The sequence below is a fragment of the Pan troglodytes genome, chromosome 14 (genome assembly GCF_028858775.2).
Source record: "Pan troglodytes isolate AG18354 chromosome 14, NHGRI_mPanTro3-v2.0_pri, whole genome shotgun sequence".
NCBI classification, from domain to species: Eukaryota; Metazoa; Chordata; class Mammalia; order Primates; family Hominidae; genus Pan; species Pan troglodytes.
The window spans coordinates 75,839,516-75,860,019 of record NC_072412.2 but is presented as its reverse complement, the minus strand read 5'-3'; the positions used below and the strand labels follow the sequence as shown (position 1 = coordinate 75,860,019).

The following is a 20,504-nucleotide window of genomic DNA, read 5'->3' as shown; positions in this document are numbered from 1 at the left end:
AAAAGCCAGTGTAAAACTTTGATTATTCTTTGACATTCCTTCAGGATCTAATTTATGTGTTTCCTTTTGTGATTCCCTGCTCCCAAAGCAGACTGCATTGCCTACTCATCTGTGCTCCAGTGGCGAAATTCTTAATTCTGCCTTAGAAAATGTATTGCATATAAACACTTCCCAGATCTTCTCAGACATATGTCGAAGTTATTTTATTGGATATTAAAGGAATAAAGACCTTAAACCATTAAGGTTTTGAAGACACTTAGGTTACATTTGTCTATATAAACTCATTCATATGTTACGAATTCAGAATGGCATCTGAGATCCTAGATCCCATAATTTGGGTCTTCTTAGTGAAGGATAAATGGCCAAAGAGGAAAAACAAAATATTCTATTAATCTAGGCAAGCATGTGATAGCTCTGAATACAGGAATGTTCCAGTAAACTCTGATGGAACTAAGGCAGGACACCTGTAAAAATTACTTTGTGAGTGTGGTCGATGCTTTCTCTCGCTGTTCACAACCACAGTTTTAGCCAAGAGAACAAGGAAATGCCAATCCCGAGTACACCTCAGAGAGTAGCCGTAAAGGCATGAAGGAAAGTCAGGTTTGGGCAGAAGAAGCTGGCTCGCAATGCATTTGCAAGTAAGGATGCAATTGATTCTAGGAGCTGGTGTGGAGCTGGGATGGTTCTTCATATTTGTCCCAAATAGAGGCAAGGACAAGGACTAAATCTTCTCACATTAGCCAGCCAGTGACTGTAGGCAGACCTCTGGAAGGTGGTGTAACCTTGGGAAGACACTGTCCTATCACAGAAGGAAAGTTTTAGTGAGAGCCACAGGAGTTTGCATTCAACAGATGATAACTTTATTAGGAGAGGGATGGATGTGTTGCCCCTCAAAGAGAGCTTTAAACAGATCATCAGTTTACTTATGACAATACTCTTTCAAAGATTAAATGTTTTCTGGCTTGGCGTGGTGGCTCACCCCTGTAATCACAACACTTTGGGAGGCCGAGCGGGTGGATCACGAGGTCAGGAGTTTGAGACCAGCCTGGCCAACATGGTGAAACCCCGTCTCTACAAAAAATACAAAAATTACCTGGGCGTGGTGGCAGGAGCCTGTAATCCCAGCTATTCGGGAGGCTGAGGCAGGAGAATTGTCTGAACCCAGCAGGTGGAGGTTGCAGTGAGCCGAGATCGTGCCATTGCACTCCAGCCTGGGTGACACGGCAAGACTCGATCTCAAAAAACAAACAAAAAGATTCAACGTTTTCTTCTATTTCTTCTGAGGTTTATTTCTAGGATGCTATTCTTTCGTTGCTACAAATAATGCAGCTATTTATTTCCTTACACTTTCTAAAACATTTTTAATGTAGGAAAACTGTTGATTTTGTCTATTAATTATGTAACAAGCCATTTACTGAATTTAAATTCCATTTTATTATCTTATGTATATGATAATCCATCTGCATTATCTAGTCTATCCCTGACTTAAAGTAGCAATCTATTCATGGAAAAACAAAACTAGGTCTGTTCTCATCATAACAATAAGCATCAGTGACATTACTGGTTTACAATTTCTTCTATAGTTAACAAACAAAACAACCATGTGATAGTCAATGTAATTGAAACTGTAATGCAAAAACATACAAAAGAACAGTGCAGATAAAATAAATCCATACTAACAAATAAAATGATGCATGGACTACTGCACATTCGCAAAACATGGGTTTTCTGAAGGAAGACCTTAACACTATGGTGCCAACTCCTTGCCTGGATGAATGGTGAAAGAAAATATACATACAATGGGATATTACTGGGACATGAAAAGGAATAAAAGTTTGTCATTTGTAGCAACATGAATAGAACTAAAGGTTGTTATGTTAAGCGAAATAAGCCAGAAACAGAAAGACAAATGTCACATGTTCTCTCTCCTATTGGGAGCTAAAAAAAAAAAAAATGATGTCATGGAGATAGTAGAATGATAGTCACTAGAGGATGGGAAGGGTGCATATGCGTGGGGCGGGGCAGTGGCAGTGGCAGGGGATAAAGAGAAGTTGGTTCATGGTACAAACATACAGAGAGATAGAAGGAATAACTTCTAATGTTTGATAGCAGAGTAGGATAACTATAGTCAGCGACAACATATTGTATATTTCAAAATAGCTAGAAGAGAGGATTTGAAATGCTCCCAACACATTATATAAATGATAAATGCTCCAGGTGATAGATACCCTGAATTTCCTGACTTGATCATTACATATTCTGTGCATGTAATAAAATTAGACATGTACCCCATAAAAATGTAGAAACATTAAGAGTCAATTTCATTGTGTGTCCATTTATTTTTAAAGAAGGTAACTGCTGAATGCCTTCCTTTTTCTTGTTCTCAAGCCTTGGGAAATCCTAATCAGTTCAATCATGCAAAGAAGTGCCTCCCAGCAAAAAACAAAAAAAGTATATGGAAGGTAATTCTCTGTAATGCCAAATGCTTGTAAGCCAAGTGGGCACATTAGAAGTTACATATGTTGGCCGGGCGCGGTGGCTCACGCCTGTAATCCCAGCACTTTGGGAGACTGACGTGGGTGGATCACGATGTCAGGAGATTGAGATCACACGGTGAAACCCCGTCTCTATTAAAAATACAAAAAAATTAGCCAGGCGTGGCCGCACACGCCTGCAGTCCCAGCGACACGGGAGGCTGAGGTGGGAGAATGGCGTGAACCCAGGAGGCGGAGCTTGCAGTGAGCCGAGATCGTGCCACTGCACTCCAGCCTGGGCGACAGAGCGAGACTCCGTCTCAAAAAAAAAAAAAAAAAGAAGTTACATATGTTGTGATAGTATTTTTGCTCTTTCTGAATTTTCTTTTTTTTAAATTATTATTATCCTTTAAGTTTTAGGGTACATGTGCACAACGTGCAGATTTGTTACATATGTATACATGTGCCATGTTTGTTACATATGTATACATGTGCTGCACCCATTAACTCGTCATTTAGCATTAGGTATATCTCCTAATGCTATCCCTCCCCCCTCCCCCCACCCCACAACAGTCCCCAGAGTGTGATGTTCCCCTTCCTGTGTCCATGTGTTCTCATTGTTCAGTTCCCACCTATGAGTGAGAACATGTGATGTTTGGTTTTTTGTCCTTGCCATGGTTTGCTGACAATGATGGTTTCCAGTTTCATCCGTGTCCCTACAAAGACATGAACTCATCATTTTTTATGGCTGCATAGTATTCCATGATGTATATGTGCCACATTTCTTAATCCAGTCTATCATTGATGGACATTTGGGTTGGGTTCAAGTCTGCTATCGTGAATAGTGCCACAATAAACATACATGTGCATGTGTCTTTATAGCAGCATGATTTATAATCCTTTGGGTATATACCCAGTAATGGGATGGCTGGGTCAAATGGTATTTCTAGTTCTAGATCCCTGAGGAATTGCCACACTGACTTCCACAATGGTTGGACTAGTTTACAGTCCCACCAACAGTGTAAAAGTGTTCCTATTTCTCCACATCCTCTCCAGCACCTGTTGTTTCCTGACTTTTTAATGATTGCCATTCTAACTGGTGTGAGATGGTATCTCATTGTGGTTTTGATTTGCATTTCTCTGATGGCCAGTGATGATGAGCATTTTTTCATGTGTTTTTTGACTGCATAAATGTCTTCTTTTGAGAAGTGTCTGTTCATATCCTTCGCCCACTTTTTGATGGGGTTGTTTTATTCTTGTAAATTTGTTTGAGTTCATTGTACATTCTGGATATTAGCCCTTTGTCAGATGAGTAGGTTGGAAAAATTTTCTCCCATTCTGTATGTTGCCTTTTCACTCTGATGGTAGTTTCTTTTGCTGTGCAGAAGCTCTTTAGTTGAATTAGATCCCATTTGTCAATTTTGTCTTTTGTTGCCATTGCTTTTGGTGTTTTAGACATGAATGAAGTCCTTGCCCATGCCTATGTCCTGAATGGTATTGCCTAGGTTTTTCTTCTAGGGTTTTTATGGTTTTAAGTCTAACATTTAAGTCTTTAATCCATCTTGAATTAATTTTTTTATAAGGTGTAAGGAAGGGATCCAGTTTCAGCTTTCTCCATATGGCTAGCCAGTTTTCCCAGCACCATTTATTAAATAGGGAATCCTTTCCCCATTTCTTGTTTTTGTCAGGTTTGTCAAAGATCAGATGGTTGTAGATATGCAGATTATTTCTGAGGGTTCTGTTCTGTTCCATTGGTCTATATCTCTGTTTTGGTACCAGTACCATGCTGTTTTGGTTACTGTAGCCTTGTAGTACAGCTTGAAGTCAGGTAGCGTGATGCCTCCAGGTTTGTTCTTTTGGCTTAGGATTGACTTGGCAATGTGGGGTCTCTTTTGCTTCCATATGAACTACTATTTTAAATTTAGTTGAAAGGAATTGGTTGACAATAGTCAGCATCTTATCCTGATCCTTAATGAGATATTCATGTGCTTCATCATTAATTATGATGAGAGATTTTTCTCTATCTCACTCATTCTTTTCTATTTATGCAAAGACATAAAGTTGAAATAGAGAATGAAATATATCAACAATCAAAGGAAAATGTGTTAAGGAAGTATTCTAATTTCTCATTGTGCTCTCAACTAATTGATGTAGTATTATTTTACTTTCTGTGCTGTTACTGCAGACACCATTATTCATTGTATTATTATTTTGTTGTTTAAATATTTTACTTGTAATTTTTCTCAAGGACTCTGGAGACTACAATCTATTTGTATTTAAATATTTCCACATATCTTCTGTTATCTTCCAAGTTGAATGAGGTTTTGGTTAGAAAAAAATTTATGTAAATTTTCTTAAATTCTTAGAATTTGCTTCCCTGAGCTCTATCAGTGATTGCTGCTATGGATAGACCTTAATCTAGCCTGTTATTTCTATTTTTAGTTTTTTTCCTCATATGTATGATTTCTGATTTGGATACTAAGATAATTATTCACTGATAATTCCTAACAAATTTTAAAAATTGATCTTGGCATAAATATATTTGAGTCATGTTTGCCAGAAGTCCAGTTGCCTGCTTTTAATATTTACATTCAAGTTTTTATTGAAATTATAGTATTCAATAAGTTTTTTAAAAATATTTTTCTAGATTTATTTTTATTCTTTTCTCTTCTTCAAAAATACTGATTATACAACTATGCAGGAATAACCTTTATCTCTTTCACGTGAATTATATGCTCTTGTCTCTTTCATTTTCATCACTATTTCTTCTCCTAGTCTAACATATCTATAACTATATTTAAGTCCTTATTAATGGAGCTCTCTTTCTTTTTTTGTTACTCTTCTATGCTCTTATTTCCACTCTTCCTCTTAAATTAACAATATGCTTTCATTTTCCTAATAACTTTTGGTTTTCCTTGAATTTATTTTCTAAGGCTTGAAAGCTCAAAATTGATCTTACTAGTTTTGTGTAATTTCTTTCTTAAGCCACTGTAGATCTTTTTTGAAGCCTGTAAATCCAGAGGCCATATTGTAACTATATTCTTAGATTTCATGGGAAATATTTTTTATCATAATGTTTACCTTTTAGAGTCCTTTAGAGTGTCACTTTTCTGATTTGGTAATATTTCTGTGATTTCTTATTCTTGTTATTATTTTCCTTTTTCCTATTTTCTGTGCAACATTTTTAGAAATTTTCCACAATTCTTTTATTTTCAGTTATTGCACATAGTTGAATATAGGAAGCTCATCATGGAGCAATCATTTTCTAGAAATACAGTGAGGAGGTAAGGCCAGAAGATGGATAAAGGGCTCCAGGCAACTTGAACAAAGGAAACTGGTGTTTCATTATAATGTCTTGCCAATTTTTCATTCCCAATCTTGCTTTTAGGCATTCTTGTGCAGGTTAATATCAATCCTGATACACTGAAAACATTCCAAAGCATATTTGTGATAAATTATTTGTATTTGTAACATTTTATCCTTCACTTATGCTCAGATGACAAAGATAGGTAGCTGCATGTGTCTTTCCCCTATATTCTCCTTCTATCCTGCCTTATATTTATATATTTTTGTACAAAGATGAAATATCTTAATTTTTTAACTTTCAGAAGACAGGTTCAATTTCACTTGCAGAATACACATTTGTTGCAAATACAAAATTTTTATTTTGATCTTCACGGTGTCTTATCTCCTTGGTAGAACTCTGTGCTTTGCCTGCCTTGTAAAGAGAAAGAGGAGGAGATGGAAGATGTAAAGAGGGGAGAGGGATAAAAAGAGTGAAAGAGAGGATTACTTTATTTGAAATTACATTTTAATATCATTTTTAATGTCTTTCAAAAAAAAGTTAACCTTGGGAAACCTAAATTTTCAACTAGAGTTAGAATGGGAAAAAATGATAATGGTAATTGGGAAATAAGTGACAGAATAGTGCTTTGGTTATTATTATTAATATTATCCTGTTCCCAGGTTTTGGAAACAGGATAATAATAATAATAATAATAATAATAATAATAATAATAATAAAAACTTCCAGCTTACAATTCTAGGAGAAAAAAAATAAAAACTGATTCAAGTACCCTACACATCCACATTGAGCACATTTTTAGTGACGTACGTAAAATACCACTAAGTGGGGAAAAAAATCTGTCATATATTTATTCTATCAGGCAAAACATTAAAAAAAAAAACCCATGATTTCCCTTGAGTGTTAAAGTTCTAAAACAAGAAGAGTGGTGGACTGCAAGAAATAAAAAGTCAAAAGCTAAACTATTCAAAGATATTTCATTTAGAAAGCCAACTATTTTTGAAATTTATATAAATTTTAACCTAATAAGTTCAAAAAAAGTATATACTGATACATATTGTAAAAAATAGCCTCAAATCTCTACAAATTGAGATATTTGGGTGAAAGTTCTAGGTTTTAATGACTTTTTAAGCAACTCCATTTCCTTTGATTTATTTTAAAGAATAATAGCAAGCATTTTACATCTTCATTTTACAAGTCCCCTTGAAATTACTATCAAATAATTTTAATATTTTGTAATTTGTTAGAATGTGATGTAAGTCTATCAAGGATAGAGGAAGGAAAAGACCAGCAGGGAAACCTTGATGTTAATAAAGTTACAATACCTACTAAGCATGACATGGTGACAGTCTCATGGGGTGAACAAATGGGCAGTGAAAGAAAATGCTATTCAAGGGAGATGATTTTGTGTAATAATTAAGATCCTGGACTTAGATGCCAGCCAATGTGGTTAGAATCTTTTCTCTTCCACACTAGCAGTGAGATCAACAAGGTACATAAATGTTCTGTCTCAATTTTCTCATCTATAAATAGATGATAATGGTAATTGCTGCACAGGGCCAGTTGGATTATTAAATGAGCTAACTCTTAACATTATTTAGAAAGATAACAGTTACATTGTAATTACTATCAGGATTTGTCATAATTACTATTATTGTTACTATAATTATTAATAGCGCTAGTAATTTACAACCAAAGTTGTGAGAAGAAAATTAATTTTAAAATGGGAAAAAAAGGGAGAGAATAGCAGAAAGTTGTGAAGACAGTGGTGTCACTGAGTCTTGAAGGCCTGTGGCCAACATCAGCTTCCTATGATTCAAAGTATTGGGCTCAGACCTACAGGATAGAGGTTTGGGTAAAGTTGCCTTTAGTTCATGGAAAACTAAACAGAAAAGAAAATTAGTTTGCCAGATCTAAAAAATTAGTGTAATTTGCAGGCTACTGATTCAAAGATTCATGGAAGAGAAACAATAATTTAAATTCAGTTAATCGAAATAAGACTTAAGTGGTAGGAAAAGATTTTTTAAAATCTAATTATAGAGACAAAACATCAGAAGAGAATAAAAGAAAATCTCACTTGAGATTGTGAGGCCTAATATTTTGCCTAAGGCTTCCACAGTTTCTTATATCAAATCGAATTTAGGGTACAGGATCTGCAAAGATAGTTCTGTGAGTATGAACGAATCGATCAGCCCCAGCAGATCTACTCTCTCTCTTCCTCCCATTTTTCATCAGGAAACTAGCCTGCAACAACGTCCCTGCTTCTCTGGCTTCTGCTTGGGTTGCACAAACAGAAGAGCCTCAGAAGAATATTGAAGAAAAAGATCAAGTGTGCTTATTCACTCACTTGGATTTCTCCATGTGGGATTGGTTCAGGCTGTCTGTATCCCTCTAGGGGGTTTGTTCAGCTTCCTCTAAAGGTTCTTCAGTCCTAGGAGTGATGACGGAGCCCTACTGTTACTGGCCCTGAGGTGCTGAATTCTGCGTCTCAGGTTTCCTATATGTTGTCTGCTTATTTTTAACTGTCCTTAGTTTCAGTCTCATTGTGCCAGATGATTCCTGTAAGACCCTAAGAAATGCAACGTCTTCAAATGTCAGGCTAGCGTATGTACTTATTAGAGGTTATACTCATAAATAAATACAATTTTAACTCAATGTGCACCCTGCATCTCTTCCTTTTTCTCTTTCATTCTGTCACCATCTGCCTTTCTTCTTTTCCTCTTTTTTCTTCTTCTCTTACTCTACCTCTTCCATCTTTTAATTTATAGATGTTTTTAGAGAAATTTTAGTTTTACAGAAAAAGTAAGTTGAATGTATAGAATTTCTGTATTACCTTGTCTTCCATCCCCCTAGTTCTCCTTATTATTAAAAGCTCTCATCTGCATGGTACATTTGTAAAAATTGATGTCAATATTGAAACACTATTATTAATTAAATTCTATAACCTACATTAGGATTCATTCTTTGCATTGTACATCCTATGATTTTTTTTCATTTTTTTTCACTCAACAAATACTTATACCATAACTACAAGATGTTGGGTATTCAAAAGGCAGAAAATGAAACAGAGACCGCCTCTGGTTTCATGGAGCTTAAGTTCTCATGCAAGAATACAGAAAATAATCAAATAATTATTTAGTGTGTTAGGCAATGATATCTACTTTGGAGGAAAATAAAGCAGGGTTAAGGAACAAATTAGTGGGTTGGGCTATTTTAGAAAGTAGTCAGAAAAAGTTGTTCTGAAAAAATGATGCTTAAGTACAGAAAGAAGGTGTAGAGCTAAGTGAGGAACTGTGGATCATATAGATTGCCTAGGAGAAGAGCATTCCAAAGAGACAAACAAAAAAGCAAGTCCTGACATCTACTAACAAAAATAGATGCTTCCCTTTCTGCCTTTGTAGCTAAGGTGAAAAAAATTTATGCTAATCTGATGAATTACAAAAATCAGAATGCTTCCTGGAAACACAGTAAATGAGGCAAAATAGTAGAATAGTTGGTGTTTTACTCTTTAGTATATTTGTTTTCTAACTATACTACTTTAAATGATGCTATATGGGAACACTCTGTATGACAGTGGGTAATTTTTTAGTTTAACCTTAGATTTTTTTTTCAATTCAATCATTAAAAAAATTTAAATCTTGCAGTATTTAGTTTACTGGCTTACTTTAGAAGAATCCGATTTTAAGATAATTAAAGTTCATAGCAAGTAAATTCAGACATTTTCTAATAACAGTTATATTTAGAAATCTCAACTGTAGATTTGTCTTGATATGTCATAATAACATCTTAAACACATCTAAACTGCTTTAAATTGTGTGGGTCCACCTGAAAGTTATTTCACTATGTGTTATAATTATTTTATATTGAATTCACTTAAATAGGTGTATTTTGTATAAAGAGACATAAAGAAAATATAAATATATTTATAAATATAAATATATTTATTTATAAATATACATATTTATAAATATATAAAATATAAATATATTTATAAATATATATTTATAAATAAATACATATTTACATATTATATGAATATATTAATATATAAATATATAATTATATATAAAATTATATAAATATATATATAATTCAGCTTTCTAGAATTCAGTTGAATCAGCTGTCTGGGGCATCTCTACCAAGAATATTTTGTTTTGTATAAACTTCTCTGATTTTATTATTATGATACTTACCAATTAAGACTATAAACATGCATAACTATGTGTAAAACTGCATTTCCATATTGAAAATATAATTATGACAATTTATTAAGGCTGTAACAATATTTAAAACACTAAGAAACTTTATCCAAATTAATTACTGTAGAAAGAAATATGCTAACTTGATGCCATACTAACTTCAGCCAGGAAAAGTGTTGTCACCAGACACTGCATCTGTGGGCACTTTGATCTTGGACTGCTTAGCTTCTGGAGCTGTGAGAAATACATTTCTGTTGATATAAGCCACTCATATATTAGATTCTACACATTATAATGATAAACCAAAATTTATAAAATAATGCTCAATGTCATGAAACATTAGGATAACAATGAGCTACAAATACATAACTATTATAATTTGAAAAATATATAATATACAAATACAATATATGAAAATCCAATAAGTCAACAGACCGAGTGCTCACAAAAAGTCAACAAAAATGATACCTTCATTCATTGCTGGTGGGAATGAAAAATGGTACAGCCATTCTGGCATATTCTATTTTAAGTTAAATATGCAATTAACCATAAGACCCAGCAATCCCACTAATAGGTATCCACCCTAGATAAATAACATCTTATGTTCATGCAATAATCTGTACATGTGAGTTTATAGCAGGTCTATTTATAATTGACTAAAATTAGAAACAACCCAAATGCACATCAATCGATGAATGGACAAACACACTGTACATACACATTCAATTTATTACTACTAAAAATGAATAAATTAACTATACATGCAATGTTGTGAATGAATTTCAAATGCATTATTCTGGATGAAAGAAGCCAGTGTTAGGTTATATACTGTATGATTCCATGTGATATTCTGGAAAAGGTAAAACTACAGGAAAGAAGAACAGGTTAGTTGTTGCGAATAATTGGGATCAGGCAAAGTTTTGGCTACAACAAAGACAGCGCCATGGAATATCTTGGAATTATAGAATTGCTCTGTATTCTGATTGTGGTGGTGGTTATACAAATGTATACATATGCTAATATCCCTGGAACCATACACCAATAAAGTAAATTGTATGGTATGCACATGGGAATCCATAATAATCATAAAGTTCATGATAAACTAGGAATAAAAAAAATTCAGTTCGATAAAGAAAACCAAAAAGAATATCATATTCAATAGACAATTCATAAAAACATCCCCTGCTAATGAGACAAGAGTGTCTAGTAGTACTACTTCTGTAAAGCAGTATACTAAAGGTCCTCAACAGTATAGGAATTGGAAATAAATATATAAAACTTTTATTATTGCTCACTAGCCATAATAAAAAAGCATCTACAAAAAGCATGATTTTGTACATAGAAAATCTAGAATAACTACTGAATATTACCTCTAATATATGAATATAATTTAATTCTTCTATATGTTTAATAAAAAGTAAGAGAGAGAGAGACAGAGAGAATGGAAGTGGTGGAGGGAAGGAGAGAAAATAAATTAATTAGTAATTAGTAAGGAGATCTAAAATACGTTGAAACATAGTATTATCTTATAATGAGGAGATTTTAATCTTGAGAAAATGAAATGAATCATTATCCAGGATAAAGCATAAATATATATGATATACATGATAAAATACATGGAAATTCATAATAATTACAAAGTAAAATATTTGAATTTATATTTGAATTAATTTCTCCCTTTCATAAATTAAAGGCTTCGGCTCTTAAGAGCAGTCCTATAACACAGAGGTTGACAAACTATGGCCCATGAACTAAATCTGGCCCTCTGCCTATTTTACAGTCCATAGTAAAGGCTGGTTTTAATGTTTTTAAATGGTCAGGGCAAAAATCAAGAGATATTGCATGATATATGAAAAGTATATGATATTCAAAATCCAGTGCCCATAAATAATGTTATATCAGAGCACAACCATGCTCATTTGTTTATATATTGTCTATGGCTTCTTTCATGCTAAACTGTAGTATTGAGTGTTTGAGACAGAGACTATACAGAATGCAATACCCAAAATATTTACTATCTGACCCTTTACAGAAAAAGTTTTCTGACCTGTGTTTTAGCACATAGTGCACTGAGAGAAGACAGCATTGCCATCTAGGCATATTGTTGAAAGGGACCGATGGAGGCAGCTGAAGGATTCTAATATTTTGTACTGTCCTATTACATATTTCTGCTCTTGTTATTTCTGTTGTTTGCTTGTTTGTTTGAGATGGAGTCTTGCTCTGTCGCCCAGGCTGGAGTGCAGTGGCGTAATCTTGGCTCATTGCAAGCTCCGCCTCCCAGGTTCAAGCGATTCTCCTGCCTCAGCCTCCCAAGTAGCTGAGATTACAGGCAAGGGCCACCACGCCTGGCTAATTTTTGTATTTTTAGTAGAGACAGGGTTTCACCATATTGGCCAGGCTGGTCTCAAACTCCTGACCTCGTGATCTGCCTGCCTCGGCCTCCCAAAGTGCTAGGATTACAGGTGTGAGCCACCATGCCAGCCTCTGCTCTTCTATCTTAAAGAAGTGTGGAATAAGCCTATCTCAAGGCTTTTCCTAGCGGCTTTACACACAATCTCCTCTTTAGAGAATCTGTTACTATACAGATTAACTCTCTTACTGAATGAATGCATCTGTGATTAATGCACATTTTGCTTACTGAATGGGATTCTCATGGCTCAAATGATTTTTTGCAAGCTTATTTCCTGCATGTACTAATTGGAAATTTTAAATCATGGATAGTTTGCACCCATACTCCATTTTATTAATTTAGTGAAAATATGTATTTTTTGTCTTTCCTGTAGGCTTTCTTTCAGGATCCATGCTTCCCCTATTCCATGCAGAAGATCAAAGATTAAGTTAGGCCAGTTGGAGTCAGGGAACTGTCTGCTGTCAGGTGGAATTTTTCTTTTTTAAATCTGTTTAGAATCTTGACTTCTGAGCACAATATAAAGTTCTCCGTGTACCAGTATTCCCCAACTACGTGTTAAGCTGCGTTCAATAAGAGAGAATGAGCTCCACACTCAGAAATGCTGAAAGTCAGAAAATAAAGAGTGAGAGATCTAAGAGTGTTTTTGTTTTTTTTTAAACTGCTGGTAAAAGAAGTGTAGGAATCAAGCAAATCTCTGGATATCTTAGTCATGTGAGTCCAGTTAATTGCCTGTCTTCTTTCCTTAGGATAATCTAGTTGCAATTTGTGGTTTAATTCTTGTAAACAATGTATCCTTGCTGAAAGAGTCACATTCTAGATTTGTATTTACTTTTTCAGGATTTTCTCCTTTTATGGTTTAATGAATATGAAAAAAAATTATGCTCTTTATTTTTAAACAGAAAGAGCTCCTCCTATCAGTTTGTCAAAACTGTTTCTTGAGACACAACATTCTATTTTAATAATAGATATAGTTCATGTAAAGGCTTTCCTTTGTTTTTTATCCTCATTCGTGATATAGTAAAATATATATCTGATCCAGTTTCTAAATTTTAAAATAATGTTGTTACGAGCCTTTAATCAAAAAATCGGTATGAAAACTTTTAGAAAGGTAGAACAATTCATCAGATTGCATTAGCATTTTCATTGGTTTATTAAAGTGACAATTCTTTTGTCTCTATTATTATATTTATATCTACGGTATGTTATTTCCTAATTTTAAAATGTGTTTTGAGACTTTTTCATTTACGGGTAACTAGAAAAATGTAATACACAAAGGGCATCACAATATCATGCTGTTGGCCACCTGATTTCCTGTCTTCCATGACTACTGATGGAAGTTTCTTTGGGCTTAAGGAGGTAGCTGAAAGTAAAAGCAGAGAGAGCTTATTGGTAAATCAAATTAAAAAAAGTTGAAGACCTTGGAAATAAAAATTTGAAGCTAATTTGATAGTGTGGTATGTCCTTTTTCAATGATGCTTCACTTATCAGGATAGTTTATGAAAACTCATGCTTCTCATAGAAAACATTATAACAAAGCTTGAATTTGTCACTTCTTCAGAATACTAATAATATTTATTTCACTGGCTCAAGTTTTCAAAAAAAAGAGTAACGTGTTGTGAATGATTAATACACCTCAATTTTACTTTATATACTTAGGAATTTATCTTCTCAGAAAATATATAAATACATTAGGAGCTTATTTTCTTTATATGTAGAAATTATCATAAAATACAATATTATTTCTTATAGTTTTAATCTTCAGAAATGTTTAACCATATACAATATAGAATAAAAGTAAAATGATTATAGTGTATGAAACATTTTAGTGGTAGATTTCCAGAAAAGTTATACATCTAATTTCCAAATCACTTCTCAAATCTGCTAGAATTTGAAACACAGAACAGAATAATATACTTGGAAAGTGAATTTAACCAATATAAACACACACACACACACACACACACACTCATACCCACCCATACCCACCTGTGCTCACTCAAGTCTGCTCTTGAAAGAAAATCAAAAGAGTAAGAAAAAAGTGCCAGTTATAGATGCTGAAAAAAATCATTTTTTTGTATTATTGCATAGTCCAGGCTGTTTATGAGCAAATATCAAAAAATTTCTTTCTGTTCATAAAGTTAGGAAAGCCAGTTTTTTTATTGTTAGTTAAAATATGGCAATCTCATTTGATAACCTATACATTGCATTGACAGGAATAAACAAGCATAAAACAAAAAGGCATATAGGAAAACACAAATAGAATCTTTAAAATAGCATGGGTAAGCATTTATATAAGAGAAAGAAGCAGAAAAATGAGGAGTAGCAAGAAATAAAACATATTTTTTTTTTCTGGTGGTACAATATATGACAGAAAGTTAAGATGGAATTCTTTTTTTCTTTTCATTTTTTTTTTTGTCTCAGTTTTGGCAAAAAAAAATTGGAATATTGTAAAGTATCCTCAGATCCTAAACTGAAGAGGTGACCCAACTATGAGAAGCATATTATGACTATGAAATAGGTTCTGCTATCTTTGGTTTGCATGAAAATCGAAGATTGAAACATTCTGTTAGGAGAGATAATTTCAGAATTCTGGCCTTGATCTTCTTTTTGGGAATGGAGAAGGGTGTTTCTCCCTTTTCTTAAAGCAAATAGAGAGAAGCTTTATGATAACCATTTAACAGGCTTTTATGTGTTCCCTGAAGTTCGAGAGACACTGGAATACTAGTTGATTCTGGCCAGGAGAACTCTTAATATGGCAATGGAATGTAAACCGGCAGCACAAGGATGGTGTGTTTCTATGTCCTATATATTGGGTATGTTAATTATGGACCAAATTGAGAATTGGGCAATCTATCTATGGTTATCCTAAAAAAGATCTCGCCTTACAAAATGGCTACAGGTTTAAAAGAGGAGCAGATTTCTTGAAGCTTGAGGGCTGAGAAGATAGCAGAAACTTCCACCACAAGGAACATGTTTGTATCAAGGAAACTATGATTGGATCAGATATTAGAGAGCAAGACCCATCAATTGCACGATTACCATGAGAAGGTACTGTTGCAGGATTCAGGAGGACGAGAGAGACCTCGGGTTGAAACAGGAGAATCTTTATTGAATGCACTCAGGCCCAGCTGACTTATGTCCAAAAGACTGCGCCCGGAACAAAGACAGTACTTGACTTTTATACACACTTCACAAAAGGGGGTTGGCTAGCTTGAAGCAAGCTTACAGTGGGGTGAAAGCAGGGATACAGAGGCAAGACAAAGACAGGATTTCACATGACCACTGCCAAGCAATCCAGATGTCCATTATCTAGGTTTGCCTGGGCACGGGCTTATCCTATAACCTTCGCTATGGTGCCCAGGCAGCTGTAGTTCAGGCCTACTCAGGTGTCTCATGACCTTTGTTGTACTTCTTAGATAAAACAGAATACTTGAAGTCACTAGTTACAGAGAACAGGAATCTATAAACTCATTTCATAAAACAAAGTAAAATTTGTTTTTCTTCTCTGTTTGTTGAGGGAGTGCTGGGAGAGTCTCTAGAGCACATTAGATGATATTATCAAGACATTTCCTGGGTCTGGGCTGTGCCTATTGCTGAATTTGGGACAAGTCAGCCTAATACAGGACAACTTATTTCACTTTCTTTTAAATTTTATCTTTCTTTAATTTCCCGCCTCAGTACCAACACCAAAAGATATGTCTTCAGTTATATAAGAACCATTCAGCACTTTATTATTCCACAATCCCTTATCCCACCTCCTCCAACCCTGATGAACCAAAAATAGCAGATGCAGAATTAGGTAGACAGAGAAGGAAAGAAAGAAAGAAGTAGCAGCCCCTCTGCAGGCTTTATGACCTGAGGTAAGATGGAGTTGGAATTGGGTAGAAATGTTAACCTGAATTTTAAAACGAAGCTTTAACAGCAAACAAAAAAGGTTTATTTAATTACTGAAAAGAGATTCTACTTGTGATTGACATGGACTGGGAACAAAACTTTATTCAATTCCCCACCCCCACATGCCTCTCAAAAATTTAGAGCATTATTTTAAAAATATGTGGAGAAATAAAACTGTGTGTGCTCGCCCTCAACTAAGTCTCACTTGTTCAATATGGTTAAAATGTAATGCCTAGGGTGTCACATGACAGAAATAGATGAGGCTCTAGAGACCATTTGAGAATGAAATTGAAGGAATGTAGGGGGACAATTAGAAGAGTAATAAGTACAGGCCAGGTGCAGTGGCTCATGCCTGTAATCCCAACACTTTGTGAGGCTGAGGTGGGCAGATTGCTTGAGTCTAGGAGTTTGAGATCAGCTTGGGCAACATGGCAAAACCATGTCTCTACAAAAAATAGAAAGAAAAAAAATTGGACAGGTGTAGTGGCAGGTGCCTGTGGTCCTAGCTGCTTGGGAGGTTGAGGTGGGTGGATCGCGGGAGCCTGGGAAGTCAAGGCTGCAGTGAGCTGTGACTGTGCCCCTGCACTCCAGCCTAGGTCACAGAGCAAGACCCTGTGTGAAGAAAAACAAACAAAAAAGAAAACCAACAACAATAAAGAAGAGTAATCCATACGTATTGAAAACACATTATGCTAATTCCAAAATTTTGAATAAGAATTGTTTATTTTTATTTATTTTTATTTTTTTGGAGTCTCTCTCTGTTGCCCGGGCTGGAGTGCAATGGTGCGATGTTGGCTCACTGCAACCTCCATCTCCCGGGTTCATGTGATTCTCCTGCCTCAGCCTCCTGAATAACTAGGATCACAGGCGCACACTGCCATGCCCGGCTAAGTTTTTTGTATTTTTAGTAGAGATGGGATTTCACTATGTTGGCCAGACTGGTCTCAAACTCCTGACCTCATGATCTGCCTGCCTCACCCTCCCAAAGTGCTAGGATTATAGGCGTGAGCCACTGCACCCAGACAGGATCGTTTTCAATATGATGTCAAGTTTTATCTCCCTTTTGACAAAAAGGATGCCAAAAAATTGTATTACATTATATGCTTGCCTACTCCATTCACTCTTTAGCTACTAATTTCCAGTAATGTCTCTGCTCTCAGAGATGTGCTGAACTCACTTAAATATTGTCATAAAATGTACTTTTTTTCTTTCTCTCCCGGTCTACATCTCTCTTATGCATTCGTATGCCTTATAACAGTACACACACACACACACACACACACACACACACAGTTTTTTCTTATTCATTCTCTAACTCTCTATTTCTCCTTCTTATGACTTCTCATTAGGCTCCTTCATATTATTTTATAAATGTGGTTATTGGTTGGTTTTCCCTTTTCTTTGTTTGCATGTGCTTAGTAATCTAGTAATCTCTGCCTTTGACTCCATATAAAACGGACTACTACGCTGCTGGGAAAAATAAATGAGTAAATAATATGAAAATACATAAATAAACCAACTTCTTAATCTTTTTGACTACTCAATGATAAATAATCACTTCTGGAGATGAAACCCAGAATATTTGAAACAGAGATAATAACTACTGCTAAATTAAAAGACGTGAGAGGCTTCCTTAATCTCACTTGTTTATCATAAGACATTTATTGATCATCTCCTACATGCCAGGTGCTACACTAGGCATAGGGACATCATGCATGATGAATTAAGTGAAAAAAAGCCCTAAATCAATGGTGCTATAGGAGCAAAGGGAGACCCAAATAACTTCAATACAACAATTAAACACACACATATACACGTGTGTGTATATATATGTGTATACATGTATACATATATACACATGTATACACGTGTATACATGTGTATATATACATATACATACACATATATGTACACTTGTATGTATATATGTGTATATATATGTATACATATATATGTATATATACACACACACACAGGTACAGAGTGTACAGCTGGGATAGATGCTATAAAGAAAACATAAATAGTGCTAAAAGGTCAAAGTATAGGGTACTTAGATGGGAAGCTCAGAGAGTCCTTTCTGAGACTTCAAGTTGGAACTTCAAGGATATGTAGAAATTGGCCAGGTGGAAAGAAACAGGAGCATCCCATGTGAATTTATTGTCTCAGTGAAAGCACTTAGGGAAAAGAAACTAAGAGCTTTAGAGAAGTTATAAGGAAATTATTATGAATGGAGCAGTGCATAAAGGGCAGAAGTAAGTGACATAAGATGACAGGAGGGAAACAGGGAAGAAAGGTTTAAATTATTAAGGATTTTGTAGGTCAAGATAAAGATTATAAAATTTATGCTAAGTGTAGTAGGTGAAAACCATTGAAGGGTTTTAAACTGATCAGTGAAATGATCAATTAATGTTATATTTACTGATTTTACCTCAATAATATATCTCAAAATGATTCTATGTTTACCATTCCAGTGATCACCACGCCTAGAGTTCTAACAAATCCACTAATTCAGGTTGTTATTACTCTTCACTGGAATTGTTACACATGACTTCTAAAACATATATAAAATTAAATTCTTGTTGAAATACAACTTTAATCATCGCTCCCTCCTATTCAGTGACTTCCAGTTAACTAAAGTATATGTTACCCTATTTCTTGACATTCAAAGCTGTCTATTGCTGGTTTTCTTTTTTGTTTTACATTCGAACTTATGTAGTAATCATCTTGAATATCTTGTAATTTTCTACAGATTATTGACATGCAACTAACCTTCCTATCTTTTTATTCAAGCTGTTTCTTGTGCCTTTACTCCCTTCTTCTCTATACATTCATTTTTCTCTCCAAAGGAATATATAGCCCCATTTACGGCAAAAATAGATGAACCTGGGGGATATTATGTTGCGTGAAATAAGCCAGTCACAGAAAGACAAATACTGTATAATTTCTTTTAGATACCTAAAATAGTCTAACTCAGAAGCAGATAATAGAATGTCAGTTGCCAGGGGAAGGGTGGAAGAAGAAATGAAGAATTGTGCAATGTATAGAAAGTTTCAGTTATACAAGATAATTAATTTCTGGAGATCTGCTGTTTAACATGGTGTCTGTAAGTTAATAATACTGTATTGTGCACTGAAAAATTTAAAAGAGTAGCTCTCGTGTTGTGCTTTTACAGCAACAACAAACAAAAGCAAAAAACAAGCCCAAGCAAGTGTTTGGAAATGATAGATATATTTATTACCTTGATTGTAGCGATGGTTTCACCAGTGCAAGCACATGTCCAAACTCATCAAATTGTATACACTAAATATGTGCAGATTTTTGAGTATCAATCACACCTTGATAAAGCTGTTTTTTAAAAAAATATAGTGCCAATGCCTGCTTTGCCACGAACCTTCTTTGAGCAACTTAGTAAAATGCCAACTCTATTTTTCTTTCTTTTAATGTGAAATGCACATAGTTTTTAAAATAAAATGAATATGACAAGTTTTGTGGTAGTGAAGCATGGCTTTGCACCCAGGTGAATAGTGTGCAATGTAGTGTTATAATTTGATAACTCCTGTAGTAGAAATATACTCCATCAATGTGTGAGCTCAAAGAGGAATCACTAAATACTTCCTAGAGGAGTCAGTAATTACTTTAGAAAGATGTGCTTATTAGGCCTTTCAACAGACACTAGAGTATTTACATCAAATTGGGCCAAAGTCAATCCAGAGAGAAGGAATGTCTGTTTCATGTCTTACCACTTCTCCTAGAGTATATATACCCAGACATTGGGAGCTGGGTCTACATCATTTTTCAGTAGCCTGCAGTCTCCTACCTTACACATAGAAAACTATCATCTCTTTCTGGTCTAACATCTTCAATTATAGACATGGAAGCCTGGAAAGTTCATGAAGTCTTTCTTGTTACACCCTGTAATATATTCCTAGGCAATTGTTGTTACCCTTGTTCAAACCCAAGTTCATCACTGTCTTCAAACAAACTTGACCATACTTCCTCTTAGAATAGAGAAGTTATTGGGGAAAACAATCTCCACTCTTGATATTATCTTCCTTGAGTAGGCCCATCCATTATCATGGTAGTCTTAGCCCTTCTCTGTCACTTCCTCACTCATGAATAGGAGGAGTAACTTCATTGAATATGAATTTAGGATAGGAAGGCTGGCAAGAATGGTTCTGCTCTTTCAATTCTTCTTTTACTTGGGAGCTTAGCTACTGCAGAAA

At 34.8% G+C, this 20,504-nt stretch overlaps 1 long non-coding RNA gene across 1 annotated transcript in view; it reads right to left on the bottom strand.

Annotated features, from left to right (window-relative positions):
• Positions 1-5,308: 5,308 nt before the first annotated feature.
• LOC134808139 (uncharacterized) overlaps positions 5,309-20,504 on the bottom strand; it is a 57,363-nt gene continuing 42,167 nt past the window's right edge. The window contains exons 5-7 of the long non-coding RNA XR_010150511.1: positions 10,100-10,211; positions 8,126-8,209; positions 5,309-6,192 (exon numbers count right to left, since the gene is read on the bottom strand). This is a non-coding gene — a long non-coding RNA (uncharacterized LOC134808139). The remainder of the gene's footprint in view (positions 6,193-8,125; positions 8,210-10,099; positions 10,212-20,504) is intronic.